General features: G+C 39.9%; 1 long non-coding RNA gene across 1 annotated transcript in view; it reads left to right on the forward strand.

The window, feature by feature from the left end:
* The first annotated feature begins 3,164 nt into the window (after positions 1 to 3,164).
* Positions 3,165 to 26,920, forward strand: part of LOC123285048 (uncharacterized) — a 99,393-nt gene continuing 75,637 nt past the window's right edge. The window contains exon 1 of the long non-coding RNA XR_011503079.1: positions 3,165 to 3,284. This is a non-coding gene — a long non-coding RNA (uncharacterized lncRNA). The remainder of the gene's footprint in view (positions 3,285 to 26,920) is intronic.

Consider the following 26,920-nt stretch of genomic DNA (forward strand, 5'->3'; position numbering starts at 1 on the left):
GAGACGGAGAAAACTTGGGAGGGAGTTTGAGCAGAATGTGAGTGAACTGACTGAGAAATCACATAGAATTGGACTGGAAAACCAAGACAAACACACCATAATGTGCCCAGAAGATTCAAGACTAGGCAGGCTAAAGGATGAGTCGGAAATTTAAATGCACACACATAGATACACATGTCTATCTCACTTTAAATATATATACACATTGTAGTGTTTATATTTTTAATTTGGTATATTGTGATGTTTTGACATCTTAAAAAACTTTTCCGGCTGAGGAGAGACTGCCCTTCCAGGGACTAGCCAATTCTTAGAGATGGCAGAAGACCCAGCAGGGAGCATGCCTTTAATATGCAAACTAACCAATCCTGAGCCATGCTTCCTCTATCTGGCCTGTACACTTCAGGAGGCAATATTTCTCTTCCTTAATCATCCGAGGACCAGGTAGTAGGCAACTAGGGGCCACTCCAATAGTTTAGAGCCTGCCTAAATTATTTAAGTTATGCCATCCTAAACTGTTTACCCTGCTCCGCCTTGCATTTCCAGAGGAAACTCCAGTGAAGCCGGTGGCCCAGGATCTCCCCTCCTAACTGATGCTGGTGCTCTCCCATGTGGCCCTGCATGGTGTGCCATGCCTTCTGTTTCTAGAAACTGTGAGTATAATAATCTTGGTTTCCCTGAGCCTCTCTTGTGTCTCCTCTTGTGGCCACACCTGACTGGCCATCACATAAAAGAGCACAGAATACACATATATACCTATTTCTATCTCTATCTATATGCGTGTACATATACAGCCACATGACTACACATCTGAGTATTGAGTCTGTGACTTTAAAATTCACATCCATCAATCTTATGTGCAAGAACTAGCATGTCTTCCATGTAGGAAGTACTCAAAAATATTATGCCCTTTCTGTTGTAACTTAAACTTGTGGGTCTGATAATGCTTTGGTAGTGGCAATGGACGAGTACTCCCTTTTCTCTAAATGTAACCTTTTCCAGCTAATAGTGAGGTTTGGCAAAGTCATTTTCATAAGACCACAGAACCCACAGCTTGGGTGTGTTCAAGATATTTAGATCAGGAAAGCTGGTGCTTAAGGTGCATGGAAATGATTAATTTTAGGGATTGATAACCTTTAAAGAGTCCTATATAAGGCTACTGATGCAAATTTTTCTGGATTTTTAGGAGAGAAATGAGAGATGATAACTTTAGATCAACTCTCAAAATTGAGAATGAGAGTTACTTTAGCAAAGTGAATTTCTAAGAGCAAGTCTGGTAAACAGATGAGAATCATTGTATTGGATTTCAGAAAGTATCTGTGAGGTTTGGGGAGGTGGCAGTTAATCATGTGCCTCTGATAATCCTTTTGTCCCTCGCTGCTAGAGCCCATCTTAGTATCTATTCAGCATATGTCTAAAACTTCTTGCTCGGCGCCCCCATCCCAGATGTCTCTTTCCCCAGAATATAGTCATTCATCAGTTATTCACTCATTTAGCTGTTATTTTTGAGCATATGTTTGCGAGGAGTATGTGATAGGTGTGTGCCAAGTGCTGAGTGTAGAATGGTGGATAAGATCAACAGAACTCACCTTCATGGAGTTTACAGAGCTTATGAGGAGAAGGTGGAAAATTAAATAATTATGGTAAACTGTCGGTAATAAGGGAAGCACATGACAGGGCAACAGTCTACTCTGGGAACGAGGTTGGGATGGCTCTTTCATTCGATACCCACTGTGCACAGGTGCTGAGCTAGCAGCAGGCAGAGCCGGGAATGGAGATGCCGCCTTTTACCTGCCTACTAGAAATATTTAAATTTAATGCGGGCCATGCCTTAGTCATTCCAGTCTTTCAATTTTGTCTGATCCTTAAAACTTAGACAAGTGTTTATAAAATAAAAGGCAGGTTTGTGAGTAGTTTCTTTTCATTCAAATAAAAAAAGTCTTATTTCGCTGGGAAAAGAAGTCAGTATTTCACAGACCCCTTAGAATTTGAGAACATATAATGGACCCTCTCTCTCTAATCACTGCGTTAGGGCTCTTGAAGTGATTTTCTGGAAACTTTCAAATGCCAGTTTCTACAAGGTTAGCCACTCTATAGCGTATAGGAACTTAAAAAGTGCTAGATTACTGTAAGTAAGTGGGGTGTTTCTTCCTTCATGTGGCTTGGCTTTCCCAGACTAGACTCTGGTTCTATGTATTTCTGCATTATACTAAGCAGGCAGGTGCTTAAGAAACATCTTCTTTAATGAACCGATGGATGTGAGAATGAGACATCATTTTAGGGAGCATTGCCACAATTCTCTGAGTCATTATTGCAGTGGGTCTAGGAGGTGGAGAGGATATAGAAAGTACATAACAGAAACTTTTGTCTCAGGAAGTGTATTTATTTATTACTTTAAAAAATCTCTCCTCTGTGCCACGTACTGTTTTGAGCCCTGGATCAGCAGTGAACAAGACAGGCAAGGTCCTTATTTCCAGGGAGCTTACTGCCTAGAGAGGGGGAGGCAGATATTAATCAGGCGAACAAGTGAGTGGACGATGTAATTTTACATCGAGCTAAATGCTGGGAAGACATTAAAACGAGATGATGTAATGTAATAGAGAGAGAGGGGGAGGGAGGCAGGGCAGCGTGATTCTCAGAGTGGGAGGTATTTTCGTGCTGTGCAAAGATCTGAGGTCGGAGAAAAGGCTGGCAAAGGCAAGCATTAATATGTCGATATAAATAAAACACAGGACCACAAGAGCATCTGTGCAGGGGAGAGAGTCCAGGGTCTGGACCAGGCATGGGAATGAGGCAGGAATCTGGTAGGATTTGGGGGAAAAGGGTGAGAACTTTAAAAGACAAATTCCTTGGACCACCTTCCCCCTGAGACCTCCAGTTTGACCACTCATGATTGAATCGCAGACTGACCCTTGCTTACCCAGTATGTCTTGGAAATAAGAGTCCAGAATTGGATTTATTTTTAATACATTTTTAATTTGGCTTGATTTTAGATTTATAAAAATGTTGCAAAGATAGTTCCCTCTGGTTTCCACTAACGTTAACAACTCATGTAGCCATGATAGATTTGTCAAAATTATGACATTAACCTTTGTAAATTACTATTAACTAAACTAGACACTTGATTCAGATTTCACCAGCATTTCCACTAATGTCTTTTTTATCCCAGGATCCAATCCGAGATACCACATTGAATGTAGAGAATTTTCTGAAAGGTGATTTTTGCCGTCTCCTAAACAAGCCATGTGAAGGAGTCAATGAGGGGAATGACTACAAGCCAGAAACAGGTAAGTTCCACATCTTAGTCCTTAACATGCCGTTTTTACTGGTTCTGTATTTTACACAAGTACAACCTAAGATCTCCTCTCCTTTCATTCTTAATTCCCCTGTACTTTCCTGGGATAGTGTTGAGATTCACATAATAGTCCTCACATAGTAATTTTAGCAACCACCATGTCAACTTATTCCCTTAAGACTTTTTGAAAATGGACTTTCTTTGTAGAATGAGTTTAGAGAAGCAGCTGCTACATCCCAACCTTCCACCTGGCTATTTTACTATAGTGAAAACTATGAGAAGTCTGACTCTTCACCAACTGATTTTGTGCCATTTATCAAACTACCTGCCTGTATTATACCTACTGTCTGAGTCTTTACTTCTCAGCTAATTTTGCCTTCTTCAAGACAGAAATCTTGTTTCCTTCTTCTTCAGTGACCACTTAGACTTAGAACTTTCCATTCATTCACTCATTCTTTCAAACTAGTATTTATCAATCAGTGATGATGTGCTGGGTAATCGTCTAGGTGCTGGCAATAGAAAATTAAATTAGCCAAAGCTTCCATCCTCAAAATGCTCACATTTTTGGTGGAAGTCAAAGACACTTTTGTTCCTGTTTAGACTGCCCGTGCCCAGCGCAGGACCTGCAGGTGAGTGAGCCCTCGGTAGATGTTTGATCCCCTGTTTTGAGAAGACCTCTCTGACAGCAGTGGGGAGAACAGAGGGGAGATGATCAATCAGGTGGCTGCTGCAGTGGTTCAGTGGGGACATTGTGAAGGTCAGGGGACTAGAGCAGAGTATATTTAGATATATTTTCCGAAGAGAATTAACATACTGGGTGACCGATTGGATGTGGGAGTAAAGAGAGAGAAAAGAGTAGAAGGTGCTTCTGAAATTTCCATCTTGGCATGTGTTGTATAGAATGCAGGAAGAGGAGAAACGGTTTGGAGGATGGCAGTGGAGAGGAGGGAGGGGAAAGGGAAAATGAGGTCCGTAAAGAACATTTAGTTTGAGAAGAATTACATATAATAGATAACCAACAAATACCTCTTGAATGACTGAAGGGAGGAACAGCCCACTACTTGAGTAACTATGGACAGATGGGGAAGATAGACTAAATGGGGCTGAAGTTTTTTTCTGTATAAAATTCTGAGTCTGTGATCCCAATTTCCCAGCAGTTTTGGCAGCTAGAGCAGGTAAGAGAGGGCCAAGAATAGGTGGCATAGGAAGTGGGTCCTAAGCATGGCTAGACTTTCGTTGGGGAATGGGTTCACAAGGTGTAAGGTAGGGTTGAATCTCCTGTCAGCAAGGGAGCAGATGCATCAGAAATTTTTGAGGGGAGTTGGGTAAGTAATAGTGAAGATAAGGAAATGTGGGAACAGATCATTCATAAGGGTTTGAAATAAGAGGCTGCAGTTTGGGTGTAATTTGATAATTTATGACAATATAGGCTCTTGAGAAGGGCAATTATGCTTTTGGAGGACTTATTTGTCAGTAGTGTTCAGGTGGTTTTCAATAAGGGAGAGAACTGAGACTAGCTGGTGGCTGTTTCTGTAGTCCAGGAGGAAAGTGGTGGGATTTCACAGTGCTTGTTTCATGGCCTCACGTGGTATCTATTGCTTGGCACACCCTCCCCTCCTTTGCTGCCTCCACTCAGTCTTTCCCACCTGTCAGCCTCCTTCTCATCATCCTTCAAGACTTGGCCTCAAGGCAGCCCCTTCTGGGGTGGGTGGGGTCTCCCAACCCCCCTGGGCCAGGGCTGCTCACTCCCTTCTAGGGGCTGCCTGTGTGTTGTGTGCAATTTCTGCTGATGCGTCTTTCACCCTGGAGGGAGATGTACTCTCTTGAATATCTTTCTTTTCTAGTACGCTATGAGCTACTTAAGGACAGAGTATTATCCCTGGGTTCCAGAACCCTGCCTAGCACAGAGTAGACACTCAGTAAATTGATTTCACCATGTCAAATAAAGTAGCAACAAGGTGAGTGAAAAGGAAAGAATGAATCAAAAGTATGTTTGGCGGGTAAAACTGGTAAGGTTTACTAATTAACTTAATTAAATGAAGAAGAGTTGTCACCTATAGAATAGATGCATTCATTGAGGGTAGAGTTGGGGTGGTGAGCGCCTTGGGAGTAATAAATTCAGTCTGGAGCAGCATCATATATTTATAAATATGTAATAATATATAAATATACATAAATGCTATATACTATATATTATTATATAATATACTATAAATTATGTATATACATATTTATATATGTGATTTATACTATATAATATATAAATTGCATATATTTCAAATGTTACTTATATACACACATACCCACATGCATTTAATTTAGGAACTACAGAATGCTAAATGTTTTGATTCCAAGAGAAAAAATTAAATTTAGTGGTTACGGGCTCAGGTTTGGAGTAAGACAGATATAAGTTGGAATCTCAGCACTGCCATTTACTGGCTGTGTTGCTTTGGGCAAATATTTACCCTTTTTTAGCCTCAGTTTCCTTATCTGTACAAGGGATACAGTAATAATGATTATCCCGTGGAGTCGTGAGAGGATTCAATGAGGTCGTGTATGTTAAGCACATTTAGCTTTTATTAAATGATAACTGTCATTATTATTTATGCACATGGAGGAGGATTAAAGGGGTGTCGACTAGGAATAGGGACAGCCAGTTAAGACCAGTAACTGCGGGGAAGGCTTTGAGCTGAGGACTGGAATTTCTACCAGGGTGAGAAGATGAGGGACAAGGAAAATGGATCTCACACACTCATGTAATCATTTTTGAGCAAGTTTAATTAAACTGCACCTATCAAAGCATCTCATGGAAGAATTGCTGCATTCCATTCAGAAAATTTGGGTTGAAATACTAACCACGTTTATGTGACTAATTGGGGGGAATTTATCCAAAGCAGGGTCACTTTTCTGCATCAAAGAAAAGAGAATGTGTTAGTTTTGGGTCTAGAGTTAGGATTATTGAGATGAAATTTTCTTGAAGCCCCATGCTGAAAACTGATGCTGTATATCCATTTTTAGAAGACAGAAAAAAAAAGGTTATCAAAGCCGAAAGAAGTGTCTTCATGTACCTTGATTGACATTGTGAAATTTCTGAGCAGCTGGTTTGATTCTCAAGTCTACGGCAGAGGACAGCCTGTTGCAAACCTCCAAAGGTTTCCTTGCTCAGGTTTGTGTAAAGATGTGCAGAGACTGATTTGTCCTATTTGCCAGAATGTCTTATTTGTATTCCCAAGTAGGGGGGTCTGGGGACCTGATCTGGAATAGGAAAGGCAGAGGTACTGTTTCCACAAGGATTCATGCAATGCCAGGGCTGGAAGGAATCTTGGGGTACCAACCTCTCAGAGCAGAGGCTGAGGGGGGAACCATAAAGGCCTTTCTCCTGGGGATGGGACATGAAGAAGATGCAGTTGGGTACCCTCTGACACGAATATCAGGCTTGCTGACTGCAGGAAAGTTTGATTATATAGTCTTATGTATTCCATACACATTGGAAGGAAGTAGTGAAACAGGTATCACATACCTGGTTTAGGCAAGGAAAATATTTCCACTAAAACCAAGGGCCCAGTGCCCTTAGGATCCTGGATGGAGAATTAATTCCAATATTGGTGGGATCTCCATATCTTGTCCAGTGAGGCCTGAGCCTGACCTTAACCTGTACCTTCAGGTGAAAATATTTTTTAAGGCAAAAAGAAACAAGAAATTATATTTTTAAAAGATAATTTAATATAATAATTTATTTTTCCCTTAAAAGCTGTTTCTTAATCACTATCCATGAAAAATATGGACTGGGATATACCAAAAGAAATACTGATGATAGCTTGGTGGCAAGTTTGGCCCAGGATTCAGGTACAAATCCAAATGGAAATCATTATTTTTTCTAAATTGTGATATTTATTGCTGATCTTATCTGTCACATAGGCATTAACTTCTCATCTCTGTCCAGTACACACTGGACATATTTTATATCAGATATTTATTAATGGTATTAGCACATTTAACATTAGCCATTAGGTTAGCCTCAAACTTGAATTACTCAGTCTAAGATTTTATTAAAATGTCTCATATTTTGGACCAGGGTGGTTTAAGATACATCATGGTATTATTTCCATAATAATTGATGATTTTTTCCCCTCATACATCAAATCAGCTTGTAACTGGTGTGACTGAGGGATCTCAGGCTCATTGGGGTGTAAAGATAGCAGAGTTTGACCTTTTAACTTTTCCTGTGTCCTATCAAATCCCTGTGCCCACTGTGCTGTGGGGTCCCTTAACAAGATTTCAATTTGAGTCTATAATTTTTCTGTCATCTTTAGTTATTAAAAAATCTAGCCTATTGAGTATGTCAATATCTTATTGAATTAAAATCTCCCTCCTCCCTCCAGAGCAGGCTGGGTGTTCCTCTCCAAAGACATTAAATGTCAAGAGTCATTTCCTTTCTTGATTTTCCATGTTTAGTTGGTTCTCCTTTGTTAGGTGGAGGCACTTTCTTCTTAGGTGAACAATCAGGTATTGGTGGTGTGGAGGTTACTCTCCCTATTTTTCTAGTCACTGTCCCTCGTCTGGCTCCTTGCCTGAAGACCTGGACGGGTGGAGGCCCCAGCAGGTTCCATGGACAAGGAGCTCAAGCCTAAGAAGTTCCCATAGACATTGGTGGTCCTTCTGTGATTCATCTGCATCTTCTAGTGGACCCCCAGGGGGCAGCCTCAGTGTACCTTCCTGACCTGTGTGTGCTCATTGTCCCATGCCCTGGACATCTACGGCATCAGTCTTATCAATCTTACATTTTGTGGACCCTTTATCCCCTGAAATGGCTCATCTTCTTCCAAGTTTCTTAGATAAGGCATTGCAATGGAGCTAAAAGTAATGGAAAAGTGTATGTGGTTGGTTATTTTCCTTTGCCTTTTTCTTTAAGTTTTCTCTGCTCAATGTAATCTTAACAAGTCTATACTTAGTGCTTCCTTATGTGCTTACTTTTGCAAATAGCTATCTATGAATTCACAAGCATAAGACTTCCTGGAGCAGGAGTACCTGTGTAGACAAAGGAAGGCCTGAACTATGAATACAGTGTGCTGGCTCAGTGTATATCTAGGTATCTTGGAGAATTGACTCCTGTGACTATGAAACAAGAATGTCTCTGTTCTCCTCTGCCTTTTCATTTGGTTTGCCATATGTCTGTGTGCGAGACAAAATCAGCAGGCATCCCCAACACCTACAAAGCCTTGGAATTAGGCTGTGTAAACTTGGGGCCAGTTACTTAAAATTTTGTGCTTTGTTTCCTTGTCTGTAAAGTGAGGATGATGTTAGTTACTACTTCATAGAGTTGTTGAGAGAATGAAAAGAGTAAATACATGTCAAGTGCTTAGAGCAGTCCTGTACATGGAAAAAGCTAGATAAATTTTGGCTAATGTCAATAAAGTATTCCTCTGGCTTGCTATTTTGTGTCTGTAAAGAAAGCTTCATGCAGGCTGAAAGTAGCCAGCGAGCTCATCAAAAATGTGCTTACTGGGCTCTGAGCTCTTGGTGCCAAGGGAATGTATCTTATTATATTTGTATTCTGGCATGCAATGTGGTGCCTGGCACATACTCAGTACTCGGTAGGAACTGACGGACTGAACGAACATGCTCTCAGTGCTGCTGTAATCCTTGGCATGCCATCTTTGATACATACGTGTGAGTCGCACCAGCTCTGACCCCTTGGCTTGAAATTCTCCAAAGGGTCGGGGAAGAATGAAGCCTCTTATAGAGACAGAATTTAAACCATGAAGTACCAAGGACCTGTGTTGCTACATCACCTCTCCACAGCCCTCACCGTCTACTTAGAAAGCTTCAAATAGTCTTGTTGTTGAGAACCTACTTTCATGTTTTTCTGCTGGAAATAACTTGCACTGCAGATCTTTTACATGCTGTCAAGGCTAGCAAGTCGGGTCAACTGAATAATGAGCAGATTAATCAAAACTTCAGATGCTGCCTCTAGCTCATAAGTTATAGACTGACAGGTTCATAATCCTTAAAATCATAATTTTCCCTAGGGTACAGGGCTTTTCTATAATAAGCTATTTCTTTTCACGTGAAGGTTCTCAGTAAAAGGAATACAATCTCTTTTCCTTCAACAGAGTGCACTTCAATTCTTTCTACCTATTCAGCCAAAAAAAATGTTTTCAGAAGTCATGATGAGAGATTGACTCACACACATGCGCACTCAAAGAGAAATATGGGCTAAAACTGTATACTTAGCTCATGGTTTTCAGTTCATAAAGTAACTTATGGCCAAGAGGTCATCCAGGAATGTGTAGTTTGCCATGAAGTCATTATAGCTACGGGTTTAAAGTGTTTCACAGTCTGTTCCTAAAATCTCTGAGAAAATACAGACATAATTGCTCAAGGTCTGCAGTGTATTTGAGGTCTGCAGAATCTGGATTTTTGTAACTCAAACAGTACATTAAATCATACTATTTTTAACGAGACTCAGAATGAGATAAATATATCCCTTAAAAAGTTCATGCAGCTCTTAGTCTTTGACTATGAACCTTCTCAGAAGCTTAAGTACTAAAAAGTTATCAACATAATAGAGATATATATAATGAGAAGAAAAAAGTTTTGTGACATTTACAGTGAAATGTAAATCTCTCACTCTAGTCTTAATCCCAGTGGCAACTTCTTTTAACTTTCTAAGCTCTTTCTTATAGTAGATATCATTGTATTTCTAGGTATCTTATACTTTTCTTTATCTTAATTTAAAAATTTTAGGCTTTATCAACTTTCTATAATGATGGGGGCCTTTTCCTCTCTTAAATAGGATCTCCCCTTAATCCTTCCTGATATGGTTAGGTTACTGTTGTCAATTATGAATTCATACTTACCTCATTGTATACGTGAAATTGTATTCATGACAGAGGCATGTAGGTTTTTATCTTTCTCAGACGTTTTAATTGTCTTGTTTTTCACTTAAATAATTTGTTATTCACCTATTTTTTTTTTTTTTCAGGAAGATTAGCCCTGAGCTAACATCTGCTCCCAATCCTCCTCTTTTTGCTGAGGAAGACTGGCCCTGAGCTAGCATCTGTGCCCATCTTCCTCTACTTTATATGTGGGACGCCTGCCACAGCATGGCTGACAAGTGATGTGTAGGTCAGCACCCAGGATCTGAACCAGCAAATCCCGTGCCACCCAAGTGGAACGTATGAATTTGACCACTGTGCCGCTGGGCTGGCCCCTATTATTCACTTATTTTTAATTTTAAAAAGATGTTGTAATATCACTGACATTTCATAACCATGGAATTATCTTTTTTCTCCAGAGCCATTCCTTCTGGAAGTCTCTATCTTAATGCTTCAGTCTTGTCTGTTTGCTCTCTGGGTCTGTTATCTGATACCAGGATTTTCAACAAATTTGGGTAGATTTACATATAACTTGATAAATAACTTGTTTTTTTTATTTTTTAAAGATTGGCCTTGAGCTAACATCTGTTGCCAATCTTTTTTTTTTCTTCTTTTTCTTCCCAAAGGCCCCCAGTACATAGCTGTATCTTCTAGTTGTAGGTGCTTCTAGCTCTGCTACGTGGGACGCCACCTCAGCACGGCCTGATGAGTGGTGCTAGGTCTGTGCCCAGGATCTGAACCTTGAAACCCTGGGCTGCCAAAGCAAAGCACACAAACTTAACCACTCGGCCATGGGGCCAGCTCCAAATAACTTCTAAATTTTAGCAAGTCTTTTGATAGGAAAGACTTAAATACTTATAACGAGGAAGCTCTTAAAATCTGATACCAAAAAGTATTTATCTTTTTGCTCATGTGTGACTTGTGCCAGAACGAGTCTTCTCTTAGCTCATCATGAATCCAGCATGGTCTTGGCTAGTTCTCAATGAGTTTTGTTACTTGGAGTATCCTAGTCACTTTTTCCAATGCTGATAATCACGTGTAAAATAAAGCAATAGTGATCTGAATACTTTCCAGTGCGTGATTGCCCCGGCTGCTCACGTTACTTGTGAATCACCTGATGGCAGCACATTGAACTGGAAGCTCTTTTGTTACCTCTTCCGGATTAGTTTTTAAGGCAAACTTGTAGTCTGGCCTTTCACCATATTGGAGGGCCTCTTACAAATGATCTGGTTTGGCTCTTTGGTGTTACTGTAAGTGAGAGTACAAGCTGGATTTGGTAGTTCTTAAGAAAAAACAAAATGTATTAAACTTAACGGATGTTACGGACTGAACATTTGTGCCCACCTAAATTTCTTATGCTGAAACTCTACCTCCCAATGTGATGATGTTAGGAGGTGGGGCCTCTGGGAAGTGGTTGGGATTAGATGAGGTCATGAGGGTGGAGCCTCATGAATGGGATTAGCACCCTTGTAACTATCTGAGCTTGCTTGCCCTCTCTTCTCTCTGCCATGAGAGGACATAATGAAAAGCTGGCTGTCTGCAACCTGAAGAGGGTCCTTGCCGTGCTGGCACCCTGATCTCAGACTTCCAGCCTCTAGAACTATGAGAAATGAGTTTTCATTGTTTATAAGCCAGCTAGTCTACAGTATTTTGTTATAGCTGCCTGAACTAAAACAACAAGGAAGATACATATAATCTCAAATCTGTCCTGGACTCCTGTTAATGCCTTTTCTGACACAGCTGCGGAGCCAGGCATGGAGCTGTCTGCTCTTTCAGCACACAGCACCAGAAAGAATCACGGTCAATCATTCATTCAGCAAAATTGATTGAGTGCCTGCTGTGTGCTGGCGCCATCCGAAGCACTAGGAACACAATGGTGAACAAAATTCAGACACTGTCACTGTTCTCCTGGTGCTCTGAGTCTGTGAAGGTCAGACATTAATCGAGTATTTACACGTAGATGTATCATTACAAAGGGAAAGTAGCGTTCTATGAGTGCATATGGCATGTGGAAGTGCTGAGGGCAGAGGCTGCTGTTACCCGCCTCTTGTGAGGACAGTCCTGCCACTTGGGCGGAGCTTTGGAAATGTGTGGGAGCATTTTTGTTCACCACCACAAATGACTGGAGGCATTTAGCAGGAGAGAAACAGCGTTAGACATCCTAGAGCTCACAGGATGGTCTTCTACACAAAGTATTGTCTCTCTTCACATGTGACTTTCAAATACTCTTCTGGATACGCATGTGTTTCATTATCTGAGCTTGGAACTGAACTCCATTTTACATAAAGATACAAGGTATTTTTGCATGTTTTTAATATATATAGACTTTCCCGAGAACGTCAGCCACGTAAATCGGGAGAAGATTGTACTTTATTTTGTGTGCAACTTTAATGATAGTTGTTCAACATTTTGGAAAATCCTGTCACTGGTGGCAAAGCTGCTGATGGCATTTGAGTCCCCAATGCAACAAACCTGTGTTGGTCTGTGTTTGGGACTCTGATTCACAGTGATTCTGTATATGGAATCATAGGCAAACGTGGTTACTTTATTGGATCTTTTCATGTGGTCACGACTAATCATTTACGTAATGAAAGACACCTTACTGTTTATTATAAATTACTTTCCTTGTATTTCTGCTTTATGTGACAGTTTGGGTACTACATTGTTTGTTTTTAAAATTATATGTATAGGGAGGTTAGATGATTTGTAAATTTAATTTTAAGACAGTAAAGGAGACACTATAAAATATTTGTCATAAACAAAGTGCTGGGTCTTATGGAGTTGAGAGGCACAAGTGTGTAACAAAGAATTTTCTGGAATAAGTAACACCTCACCCGAGGGCTGAATGATGATGGGCTGGGGTTAACTGGGGAAAGAGTGAGTGGAGAGATGGGTGTGGTGTGCAGTGTCAGACAATAGGGTGAGGTATCCCTGGAGGATGGAGCCAGGAGTGTTTGAGGAACTGGTAGAAAGCTCTTATGGCTGCTGCTCAGAGATCAAGGCAGAGAGCAGCATGAGACGAGGCTGCTAAGATCGGTGGAGGCTGGTGCCTTCTAGGACCTGTAAACCAAGATAGATTAGATTTTGGTTTTAATTTAAATTTAAAGTCAATGGAAAGCAATTGAAGTGCAGAGAGTCATATAATCAGGTTTTCATTTAAAAAAAAATAAGTTCTTGTAGTGCGGGGGAAAAGATCAGAGGGGATGGGATGCAGGGTGAATGTAGGGGAATGATGCTAGTCCAGGTGAGAGATGACTATAGCCTGGATTAGGGTGGAGGTAGTGGTTCTGAGAAATATTTGGGAAGTAATACAGACAGACTTTGGAATAAATTGCTTGTTAGCTACACGCAGAAGGGAGAGGATGGTGTCAATGATGAATCGTAGGACTTTGTGAAATTGTGGTGAAGCCATTCACTGAGTTATGGAACCCTGGAAGAGGAAGAGGACCTGATTTGAGCAGCATCAAGATCACAAGTCTGGCCTTGGAAGGTTGCGATGGTGATGCCGTTGAGACTACGAAGTGGAGATGTTGAGCAGGCAGTTAGAGCTTAAAGAAGCTTATGAGAAGTCTGGCCAGAGAGAGAAACATGGGGTCATTTGTGTAATTTAAGGAGCAGTCTTGGCTGTAATTGTACAGGAAGAGAGTGTAGAGTGAAATGAGAGGAGAGCCCAGGATGGAGCTGGAGGAACTTCGACATGTATTTGTGTTGAAGGATGGTTCGTAAAGTGTGGTCCCCAGACCAGCAGCAGTAGCATCACTTGGGAACTTGTTAAAAATCCAAATTCTTGGGCCCCACCCCAGACCTACTTAGTCAGAAATTCTCGGGGTGGGGCCCAGCACTCTGTGTTTTAGCAAGATCTCCAGGCGATTCCGGTGCTCCCTAAAGTGTGAGAATTGCTGGTATAAGAATAGGAAGGAGCAGCCGGAGAGGCTGGAGAGGAAAGGTGAAAATGCGGTATCACAGGAGCCCTGGATAAAAGATGTTTCAAGGAGATTAGCCCACAGCAAAATCCCACTGAGAAGTCCACCAGTAAATCTTGGTATCTGGTGGCTGAGCAACGTAAAAAAAAAAAAAAAAAAAAATATATATATATATATATATATATAACTCACCACCTATTTATAACTCCAAAGTTTCTCTGCGCTGCTCAGCTTTGATTATTTCTGTGAGCATGAGATTTCAAAATATATAATTGGCTGCAACCCAACATATTAAATAGGGGGTCGAGTTTATTATTGTCTATGCTACAATCTTGCATGTAGTCACAAGGAGGGAGAATTAGCAGAAGTGGGGGAAACTGGATGTAGAAAGTGACCCTTCATAATCTTGACTCAGCCACACGCAGACGTGGGAGCACCCTGACTGCCTTGCTCAGAGTCCCTGGGAATAGTTCTTAGCCTGGACTATTCTTAAGGATGTCCTGGGGAGCTTCTGTAAGATACCGACGTCCAGGTCTTACACCAGGACAAGCAAATCAGAATCTCTGAAAGTAGGCTTCCGCATTTTAAAAACACTCCACTTGATTACAATGTTCAGTCCAGGGTGGAGCACCTTTGAGCAGGTTCTTCGATCAATTCGGATTCTATTAATTGGGCCATCTACCTTTAACGTAGATTGAGAGGAGTGGTTTATTAGATTAGTCTCACCTGCCTAGGTAGAGCATTCCAAATTTAACAGGCCGTCGAATAGCTCCTTTTTTAGGTTGTAGTTTCTGGTGAAAATCAGTCATACACTCCTTTCTATTTTGTTAAATCCACCACTTTTAGCAACATATTGACACTTAAAAGATTTAAGCCAACAGTAATTCATTTGCTAGCCCTGAGACCAAGTAAATAAATAGATTCCATGCAGATTTATGAGTTTGTGTTGTACAACACTAACAACAGCGTTGTGCAATATGCTTTTGGTTAAAATTACCTAAACAGGGAGATAGGGAGGGTTATTTGTGTCAGGGTACTAAATATACATTTTTTTAAGTTGCAGTGAATTAAGCGGTAAGTAAAAGCAGTTTTTCTTTTGTAGGAGACCGCCTATAGAGAGATTCAACCAACCGTGGGTGAGGTAGACAACTTATACAATGCTGACAATGCTCAGAATCATGTCGAGGAGATATTAGTTTGTAGAACCTGCTGTTTGGAGGCCCTGGCTGCCTTAGCTTATCTGATTCATGGCCATTTTTATCTAATGGCCAAAATCTACAAACAACCACCAGGGGGCCCCCAAAGCTTTTCTATCTGATTTCAAGGCCCACGGTCTTTGGCAGCAAGCACAGCTGATAAAATAACCCCAGAGGAAAGTGGAGGGGTGCCTTGGTCCATATTTAAAGTCTGGCTTTCTCCTGTGGACATTTTCATCCAGAATGTAGCAGCAGCTGCTGAAATAGCTTTGATGTACTGTGGGTTTTATCAATTTTTTACTGTAACGTTGAATAATCTTTTATGCCTTGGCTTCTTTTTGATGAGCTAAGGTTTTGTGTAAATTCAATATTCGAGGTAGTAAGAAAAAAAAGATTCATTTCTTCTTAAATTAAAAACGAAAAGAAAGAGGTTAACTTTGTTTCTCTACCTTTTTACTGAGCTAGAATAACTGGAGATTTGCAAGGTCTGTGCTGAATAGAGTGGTGCGTTTTCCTAACATCCATTCTTTGTACCAGATCTGTCTTGAATTTCCTTTTAGATCTGTTTCAAGAACTAGCCATGAAATATTTTTATTAATCTTGGCAATTCATTTAAATTTTTAGAGAAATATTCCTCATTTTCAGATAGATACTAATAGATTCTGCATCAGTTTGAAAGTATTGTTATTTTTATTTGAATGATCTCTTTTTGGGAGGAGGGATTCACACTATTTAAAATGACATACAGGTAGTAAGGCTCCATCATTTTGAAGAATGAAAGATGATTCTGTTTATATTTTGGATTGATTTCTATAGAAGTAACATTATTTATCTGAAGTCTGGTCATTCTGAAGTAGTAGAAAGAATTTTCTAGTTTTACTGAAACATACATTGAACTCTAAATTAAAGTTGTACCAAATGCAAATATTTAATTACACATGAATACATTCTAGTAAGGATTGAATAAATATAGAATTAATCCAGAAAGTTCTCTGATGCTGGATTCAATGATAAACAGATAACCACGTGGTAGGAATTGGCAGGAGAGATTTAAGCATCACAAATCTGGTAAGTAGAGATGTCCCTTAAGGTATTGCCCACTTTTTAGATTTTGTGCATATGTGAAATCAGATTCTACGCTCAGTTCCATTAAAACTGTGGTTTCCCCAGACTCCATAGTTTCTTTTTTATCTTCTTTTGTTTTTTGGTGAGGAAGATTGGCCCTGAGCTATCTGTTGCCAATCTTCCTTTTTTTCCCTCCCCAAAGCCCTGTCCTAGTTGTAGGTCATTCTAGTTCCTCTATGTGGGATGGCACTGCAGCATGGCTTGATGAGTGGCACTAGGTCCACACCCAGGATCCCAAATGGTGAACTCCTGGCCACAGAAGCAGAGTGCATGAACTTAACCACTCGGCCATGAGACAGGTACCTCCACACTTTCTTTATGGAGGAAATGTTTTTGTGATGTGAAATAAACTTGAAGTTTAATTTGAAGGATTCTTAAGACCCTTGAAAGATATCTACACAGGATTAAAGTGAACTGAGTTTGTTTCCATAACTGGTCATGGGATGTAACTGAGTCTGTGGGCCTTTATGGTTTGCTTACCATTGTCCAAATACATACAGGGCGTATGTAACAAGTGTTTTCTTTTCTTTGTCTTTTTTAAAGATTGGCACCTGGGCTAACAACTGTTGCCAATCTTTTTTTTCCTGCTTTATCTCCCCAAAACGCCCCTGTGCACAGTTGCATATCTTAGTTGCCGGTCCTTCTAGTTGTGGGATGTGGGACACCGCCTCAACGTGGCCTGATGAGCGGTGCCATGTCCATGCCCAGGATCCGAATCCTGGGCCACCGCAGTGGAGCGCACGAACTTAACCACTGGGCCACGGAGCCGGCCCCCTTTTTTTCTTTTTTACATGTTAAGGTGTTTATTACAACAGATTGGGTATTGGGAAAATATTGGAAACTATTAATTATTCAACAATAGAGAATTGTGGAAATAAACAATGGAACATCTGCACAATGGAATATTATGAAGCCTTAAGAGTGATGGGGAAATGTGTGTGATATATTAAGTAAAAAAAGAATTATCTTTAATAAACAAATTGAAAAGAAAGAACCTATAGATTGAAAGAGGCTTATGTGACATATTAACCACTTGGGATGTATCATTTTGTCTTTATAAGTCCAAATGTGCACCCATAATGGGTGCACACACACACAAATTGAGGAATTTTGAAGAATAACTAGTTACTATTTTTTTCATTTATTTTTTTATTTAATTTTTTTTGAGGAAGATTAGCCATGAGCTAACGTCCGTGCCCATCTTTCTCTACTTTATATGTGGGATGCCTGCCACAGCATGGCTTACCAAGCGGTGCCATGTCTGCACCCGGGATCTGAACCGGCGAACCCCAGGCTGCCGAAGCGGAACGTGTACACTTAACCACTGCGTCACCGGGCCAGCCTGCTAGTTTTTTCTTAATTGAGCAAACACTGGTTTATAACATTATATAAATTTCCTGTGTACATCCTTATATTTCGATTTCTGTATAGATTGCATCATGGTCACCACCCAAGGACTAATTACCGTCCATCACCACACACCTGTGCCCAGTCACCCCTTTTGCCCTCCTCCCTCCCTGCTTCCTCTCTGGTAACCACCAATCTAACCTGTATCTATGTGTTTGTTTGTCATTGTTGTTTTTCTCATCTATTTATGAGTGATATCATACAGTATTTGACTTTCTCTGTCTGACTTATTTCATTTAGGATAATACCCTCGAGTTCCATCTATGTTGTCGAAAATGGCAAGATTTCATCTTTTTCTTATAGCTGAGTGGTATTCCGTTGTGTATATATATACACACCACATCTTCTTTATCCATCCATCCCTTGATGGGCACTTAGGTTGTTTCCAAGTCTTGGCTATTGTGAATAATGTTGCAATGAGCATAAGGATGCATATATCTTTACGCGTTCATGTTTTCATGTTCTTAGGGTAAATACCCACCAGTGGAATAGCTGGGTCCTATGGTAATTCTATTCTTAATTTTTTGAGGAATCTCTGTACTGTTTTCCATAGTGGCTGCAGCAGTTTACATTCCCACCAGTAGTGTATGAGTTCCCTTTTCTCCACATCCTTTCCAACACTTGTTATTTCTTGTTTTGTTAATTATAGCCATTCTGAAGGGAGTGAGGTGATATCTCATTGCAGTTTTGATTTACACTTCCCTAGTAATTAGTGATGTTGAACATCTTTTCCTGTGCCTGTTGGCCATCTGTATATCTTCTTTGGAAAAATGTCTGTTCATATCTTTTGCCCATTTTCTAATTGGGTTGTTAGTTTTTTTGTTGTTGAGATGTATGAGTTCTTTATGTATTTTAGATATTGACCCCTTATCAGATATATGGTTTGCAAATATCTTCTCCAAATTGTTAGATTGTCTTTCCATTTTGTTTATGGTTTCCTTTGCTGTGTAGAAGCTTTTTTAGTTTGCTATACTCTCATTTGTTTATTTTTTCTATTGTTTTCCTTGCCTGGTCAGACATAGTACTTGAAAATATGCTGCTAAGACTGATGTGGAAGAGTGTACTGGCTATATTTTCTTCTAGAAGTTTCATGGTTTCAGGTCTTACATTCAAGTCTTTAATCCATTTTGAGTTAATTTTTGTGTATGGTGTAAGATAATGGTCTACTTTCATTCTTTTGCATGTGGCTGTCCAATATTCCCAACACCATTTATTGAAGAGACTTTCCTTTCTCCATTGTATGTTCTTGGCTCCCTTGTTGAAAATGAGCTGTCCATAAATGTGTGGGTTTATTTCTGGGCTGTTGATTCTGTTCCATTGATCTGTCTGTCTATTTTCGCCAGTACCATGTTGTTTTGATTACTTTGTTTGTTCTTCTTTTTCCAGTTCCTTTAGGTGCACTGTTAGATTATTCATTTGAGATTTTTCTTGCTTGTTGAAGCAGGCCTGTATTGCTATAAACTCTCTCTTAGAACTGCTTTTGCAGTATCCCATAAATTTTGGTGTGCTGTATTTTTGTTTTCATTTGTCTTCAGGTATTTTTTGATTTCTCATTTGATTTCTTTGTTGACCCAATCATTGTTCAGTAATGTTTTGTTTAATCTCCACATATTTGTGGCTTTCTACTTTTCTTCCTGTAGTTGATTTGTAGTTTCATAGTGTTGTGGTCAGAAAAGAAGCTTGGTATTATTTCGGTCTTCTCAAATTTGTTAAGACTTGTTTTGTGGCCTAACATGTGATCAATCCTGGATAACATTCTATGCACATTTGAAAAAAATGTATATTCTGCGGTTTTTGGATAGAATGTTCTATATATATCTGCTAAGTCTGTCTGGTTTAATGTGCTATTTAAGGCCAATGTTTTCTTATTGTTCTTCTGTTTGGATGATCTATCTGTTGGAGTAAGTGGAGTGTTAAAGTCTCCTACTACTATCGTGTTGCTATCTATTTCTCCTTTTATTTCTGTTAATAATTGGTTTATATATTTAGGTGCTCCTCTGTTGAGTGCATAGATATTTACAGATGTTATGTCCTATTGTTGGATTTTTCTCTTTATCATTATGTAGTGCCCTTCTTTGTCTCTTATTACAGTTTTTGTTTTAAAATCTATTTTGTCTGATATAAGTATTGCTACCCCTGCTTTTTTTAATTGCCATTTGTGTGGAGTATCTTTTTCCATCCCTTCATTTTCAGTTTGTGAGTGTCTTTAGGTCTTAAGTGTGTCTCTTGCATGCAGCATATATATGGGTCTTTTTTGGGGGGGGGAAGATTAGCCCTGAGCTAATATCTGTGCCCATCTTCCTCTATTTTATATGTGGGACACCTCCTACAGCATGGCTTGATAAGCAGTGCACAGGTCTGCCCCTGGGAACTGAACTGGTGAACCCCAGGCTGCTAAAGTTGAGTATGTGAACTTAATGGCCGTGCCACGGGTCTGGCCACTGGATCTTGTATTTTTAGCCAATCAGCCACCTTATGCCTTTTGATTGGAGCATTTAGCCCACTGACATTTAAAGTAACTATCGATAAGAATGTACTTATTGCCATTTTGTTACTTTTTTTTTTTTCTTTTTTTTTTTCAAGATTTTATTTTTTCCTTTTTCTCCCCAAAGCCCCCAGGTACATAGTTGTGTATTCTTCCTTGTGGGTTCTTCTAGTTGTGGCATGTGGGACGCTGCCTCAGCGTGGTCTGACGAGCAATGCCATGTCCGCGCCCGGGATTCGAACCAACGAAACACCGGGCCGCCTGCAGCGGAGCGCGCGAACTTAACCACTCGGCCACAGGGCCAGCCCCTTTTTTGTTACTTTTTTTCTGGGTGTTTTAGTAATTCTTCTCTTTTCCTTCTTCTCTGGCTCTCTTCCTTTCTGGTTTGATGGCTTTCTTTAGTATTATGTTTTGGCTCCATTCTCTTAATTTTTTGTAATTTTTTATAGGTTTCTGGTTTGTGATTTCCATGAGGTTCATATGTAAAACCGACTTATGTAGCAATCTATATTATGTTGATGGTCTCTTAATTTTGACCTCTTGCTAAAATCTCTACTCTTTTACTCCCCTTTCCACATTTTATTTTTTGATATCATATCTAACCTCTTTTTGTGTGTATGTCTGTCCATTACCCTCTTATCATGGAAGTAGATAATTTTAGTACTTTTGTTCTTTGACCTTCATATTAACTTCATAGGTGGTTGATCTGCTACTGTTATTGTATATTTGACTTTACCAGTGACTATATTGGGTTTTTTAAAGATAATTTTCTTATTCCTTTTGTGGTCTTTTCTTTTCCACTTAAATAAGCCCCTTTAGCTTTTCTTCTAAGGCTGGTTTTTTGGTGATAAATTCCTTTAGTTTTCACTTGTCTGGAAAACTCTTTATCTCTCTTTCCATTCTGAATGATAATCTTGCTGGGTAGAGTATTATTGGCTGTAGATTTTTTCCTATCAGCACTTTAAGTATATCATGCATCTCCCTTCTAGCCTGTAAGGTTTCTGCTGACAAGTCAGCTCATAGCCTTATGAAGTTTCCTTTGTATATAACTTGTTGCCTTTCTCTTGCAGCTTTTAGGATTCGCTCTTTATCTTTAATTCTTAGCATTTTAATTATAATGTGTCTTGGTGTGGGCCTCTTTGGATTTATCTTGTTTGGTGCTCTCTGTTCTTCCTGTATGTGGATGTCTGTTTCCTTCCTTAGGTTAGGAAAGTTTTCAGTTATTATTTCTTCAAGTAGATTCTCTGCCCCTTTGTCTCTCTCTTCTCCTGCTGGGATGCCTGTAATATGGATGTTAATGCTCTTGATGTTATTGCAGAGGTCCCGTAGACTGTCCTCATTCTTTTTAATTCTTTTTTATTTTATCTGTTCAGCTTGGGTGATTTCCTCTAGTCTTTCCTGCAGCTCACTGTATCATCTACTCTGCTATTGAGTCCCTCTGGTGAATTTTTCATTTCCATTATTGTTTTCTTCATTTCTAGTTGGTTCTTTTTTATATTTTCCAGTTCTTTGTTGAAGTTCTCACTGTATTCATCTGTTCTTCTCCCAAGATCAGTGAGCATCCTTATGACTATTAGTTTGTGCTCCTTATCAGTAGATTGTTTGTCTCTGTTTTGTTTAGTTCTTTTTCTGAGGTTTTGTCCTCTTCCCTTATTTGGTACATATTTCTTTGTCCCCTCATTTTGCCTCTTTCTCCGTGCTTATATCTATGCTTTAGGTAGATCTACTACATCTCCCAATCTTGGAGAAGCGACCTTATGTATGGGATGCCTTATAAGGCCCAGCAATTTGCTTCCATCTCATCACTGGTTCCAAATGTTCCAAGAAGGTCCCCTGAGTGGGCTACATGTGTCCTTCTGTTGAGGTGGGGTTGCTCTTACTGCAGGTGTGTGGGAAGGCTAGGCTGTCCCTCTGGCTGGTTGCAAGGCTCAGCTGCATGTGGCTGCTACAATTCTTTCAGTCACTTTATTGGGTGAACCCCCATACAGTTGGCTGCAAGCTCTAATGGCACATTCCTACTGCAGTTTTTCTGTTCAGTCAGTAGGACCCCAGCATGGCTGGTTGCCAGGCTCAGGGGCTCACATTACTCTAGGTCTCTAGCATGAAAGGCTGTTGTCAGCTTTGTCAGTAGTGCAGCTGGATGGGGCCTGCCCCAAATGTGGCAGCACACAATTGTTTCAGGCATTGGAAGGTGGCGTAGATCCCATATGTGGCTTAAGACTGCTCCTGGCCATAAAGAACCATTAGTAGGATGTGGCTTTTTTCCTCTCCAGAAAGGTATTTCTGCCTCTTGTACCTCAGTCAGCACTGTCCCTTGTTGTGTGGGTTCTTTTTATCCAGTTTCCAGTTCTCTCTTAGGGGTAATTGTTCCCATGGCAGTTGTAAATTTGTTGAGTCTGTGGGAGGAGGTGAGTTCAGAGTCCTCCTATGCTGCCATCTTTCAAGAAATCTTATTTTTTCTTACAAATTCATTTATGCATTCTTTTACCCGGTGCTTTCATAGTATCAGCAAAGGATGTTAATTTACTACAATGACTGCCAATTGTAGGGCTCCAAAATGCTAGGAGTGAGCATAGCATCTTAGGATGGATTTCACAGTTTATTTCTGGAGACAACTTTCACTCGGTGAACTCCAAGACTATTGGGTTAAGTAAAGAGCACAGATTTTGTGTTTATGTATGTATTGGGGTGGAGAATATTTTCTTCACTAGTATTCATGGATATATGTTTTATAGAAGTAAATTTAAATGTACAGGAGTCAATCCAAATATTTGCATTTGAAAGTTACTGGTAGATATGGTTCTTAGACTAGAGATTCTAGAAATATTTCTTCAATGAGAAAATGGAGTCGCCATCTAGAATGCTAATTCATTCTCATCTTGATGATAAGGAACTTCCCTACTTACCTAGGGGTCACTTAGCTTCTACTATACATTCGGCAACCTGGAAATTAGACAGAAAAACAGATGTTTGACTGTCAAAATAGATCACTTGAGGTCCAGAATGTAAAGCCTCTGTCCTTTATTCAAGAAAGAACCTTTCAAGCCCTGGTAGTCTCTGGACTCCTGATTCACCCACACTTCTATGAAATCTGGTGACTTTACTTTCCCAGTCTACAGAAACCACAGATGTTAGGGGTGGGTGGGTGCAGGAAAGAGCAGATACAAGGAGCCATACTGAAGGACAGCAAGAAGTGATTGCTGACCCTGAGAAGGACTCTATAAAACACATCCAAATTAAAAAAAAAACAGCAATTTTGGGTGATAATTTGGGATCATTGAGCAATGGAGTAGCCTTCTATCTATCAGCTGCCCTTGAGAGTATTACTATGTGGAACCAGTGGTTTCTACTGATGATTCCTGGAGTCTGAAGGTTTTGTGTTGTCTCAGGGATAGCAAGTGGGTGGGACTCTACAGCACTACCATCTCCTACTTCAACTCTTTTTCTAAAATCTGTTTTGTGTATTAGGATTCTATAAAACGGCTTCTCAGCTAAACTATATATTTGAAAATCAACATTTTAGAATATACTGTGGTTCCATTATGAGGCTGAATCGTAAAGAAAAGATAAAATTATGCTCAGCATTCTTTGTGTAAAAGGCAGGGGAAGATATAAAATATTTGAGAAATATTTGCATTAAAATGGTGAAAATAAAAGTTTTGTGTCATGGTAGGCTCTAAGTAAATATTTGTTGAGTGAATGCCTTACTAAATGCAAAAGAGAAACTCAATGTATCAGAAAAGTTGTCTTCCCCCACATCACTGAATACATAAGGCATCACTGAATGGGGCTTTTTTGTTGAATTTTGTGTTTATAGATACCTGGGTTCAATCTGCTAAGAACAACTCAAACAGAGAAGTGACAACATTTGACAAGGCACTTGTTGAAAGTGCCTTCAAGTACCACTCTGCAATCTGTAAAACATCTTTAAGGGATATTTCATTGAAGTATTTGGAGTGAAAGTTAATGACCTATTCTCTTGCAAATGTGGAAATTGAGATTAAAATCAGCTGTGGAGTCCAAGTCCAGTTTTTTTGGTCTATATAATTAATATATTTAATTAAAGAAAAGAGTCCCTATTTTCTTAAAGGTAATTGATTTGATTGTTTGTTATCTTGTGCATTGAATGTCTGTTGCCAAGAATGAGGCAGAGCCAAATAAGGAATCTAGTTGTTTATATATATGGTGTTAAAATTGTAAAATAAATGTATGTATGTAAATGCAACATATATATAATATACATACAAAATAGAAATGTCTATATATGTATATACATATATACAAAATAGAAATGTACACCTCAGTGATTTACTGCCGGGGTTGGCAAACTTTTTGTGTAAAAGGCCAGATGGTAAATATATTAGACTTTGTGGGCCATATGATCTCTGTCACAACTACTCAACTCTGCTGTTAATGTAAACACAGACACACACAATATGTAAACTAATGTGCGGCTGTGTTTCAATAAAGTTTTATTTACAGAACAGGTAGTAGACTAAGTTTGGGCCGTAGGCATGGTTTGCCAATCCCTGATCTATTACAGTACAAACTCCAGCATTCTTACCATCCAGGACCAGAAATATCATATTGCTCACATTTCAGGAGCATCCTAGTGTCCACTCCCTATCCCCATCCCAGTCTCTCGCCCCTATCCTGACTTTTATGGTACTACATCCTTTGCTTTTCTTTATAGTTTTATCAGCAAAACATATGTACACTAGTGGAGTCATAGAGTGCCTTCTTTTTTCCCAGCATTATCTCTATCAGATTCATCCCTGGTGCATGAAGTGGTAATTTGTTCATTTTCATTGCTGTAAAGAATTTCATTATGTGAATATATTAACATCCATTTTCTCATCCTAATGCTGGTGAACAGTGGATGGTCATTTCTTGTTTCAGATCCTGTGAATAAGGCTCCCGTGAGCATTCTTGTGCATGCCTCTGGGTGCACATGTGCGTGCATGTCTGTTGGGCATGTATTTAGGAGTAGAATTGCTGAGTTTGCTTTGTACTTAGATTTTAACAGATAATGCCAATAACTTTCCAAAGTAGTTGTACTAACTTATATTCTTACCTGCAGTGCACAGGAGTTCCAATGTTCTACATCAGGGGTCAACAAATTATGGTCCACTGGTCAAAGGTGGACCCTGAGACTGAGTTGGATTGTCTGCCTCCTCCATTGTTCCTCCCTTGCCAACAGCCACGCCTCACTGCTGCCCAGGGCCTGTGCTGATCATTGTCTACACTGTGGGGACTCTGCTGTTGGCACGGCCCAGGGACTGAGAGGTGGAATCACAGTCAGCCTCTCCTTGGCCAGCTGCTAAATTGAAACAGCCGGGCTCCTCAGAAGGAAAGAAAGGCGAGTTGGAATTTGAGTGTCCCTGGGCCAGAAAGCAAAACTGACCATGGTGGCCATCCCTCACCTCCCTTCCTTCCACGGCCCCTGGGGCTGTTTCTAGCCAACCACATCTGGGGGCAAAGCCTGCCTACCTCCTGGGATAGTCCACTCCAGTCAAAGGCATTGCAGAAGGGGAGAGAAGAGGTTTTTTTTGTAGAAGTACCTACATATGTAATATCCTCAGTTCTGTCGCTTGTCTGCAAAGCCTAAAAAATGTACTGTCTGGTCCTTTACAGGAAAAGTTTAGCAACTCCTCTTCTACAGTTTCACCAACATTTTTATGTTGCTGGTGTTTCTAATTTTAGCTATTCTGACATATCTGTAATTATATTGCATTGTAATTTTAATTTTTGTTTCTCTAATTTCTAAAGACACTGGGTACCTCATCGTGTTGATTGGCAATTTGCATATCATCTTCTAAGGAGTGTCTATTCAGATCTCTTGGCCATTTTTCTTTTGGGTTGTCTGTCTCCTTCTTATTGATGTGTAGGAATTCTTTATATATTCTGGATATGAGCCTTTGTCGGTTATGTGTTGCGAGTTTCTGTTTCTACTGAATGGTTTGCCTTTCTACTTTCTTCGTGGTGTCATTTGATAAACAGAAGTTCTACATCTTTATTTCCCCATCTTTTCCTTTATACCTATGTTTTGTTGAGGAAGCCTTCTCTTACCTTGATCATGCAGATAGTCTCCTAGGTTAGCTTCTAAAACTGTGGCTCTCAAACTTTAGTGTGCATTAGAATTACCTGGAGAACTTTCCAGAGCTCAGCTTGCTGGCCCCACTGCCCGATTCAGCAGGTCTGGGGTGAGGTTGCAGAATTTGTGTTTCTAACACTTTCCAAGCTGGTGCTGACACTGCTGGTCTGGGGACTACACTTTAAGAACCACTGATCTAGAAACTTTGTTGTTTGGCTTTTCACATTTATATCCAGAATCCCCCAGAAATTATGAAGTGAGAGTCAGTTTTCATTTCTTTTGTGTAAAAATCTGAGTACCATTTGTTGAAAAGACTGTCCTCTTTCCACTGTTCTGTAAACTAAGTGTCTACATGCACATGAATCTAGTTTTGGGCTCTGCAGTCTATGCCACTGTCTCTTTGCCTACTCTGCGCCAGTACCACACTGTCTTAGTTACTGTAGCACTAATTAATACACTTAATTGTACCTGATATATGGTAGAGCAACCTCCCATCATTCTTTTCCTTCAACATACATTT

The sequence above is a fragment of the Equus asinus genome, chromosome 4, assembly GCF_041296235.1.
Source record: "Equus asinus isolate D_3611 breed Donkey chromosome 4, EquAss-T2T_v2, whole genome shotgun sequence".
NCBI lineage: Eukaryota > Metazoa > Chordata > Mammalia > Perissodactyla > Equidae > Equus > Equus asinus.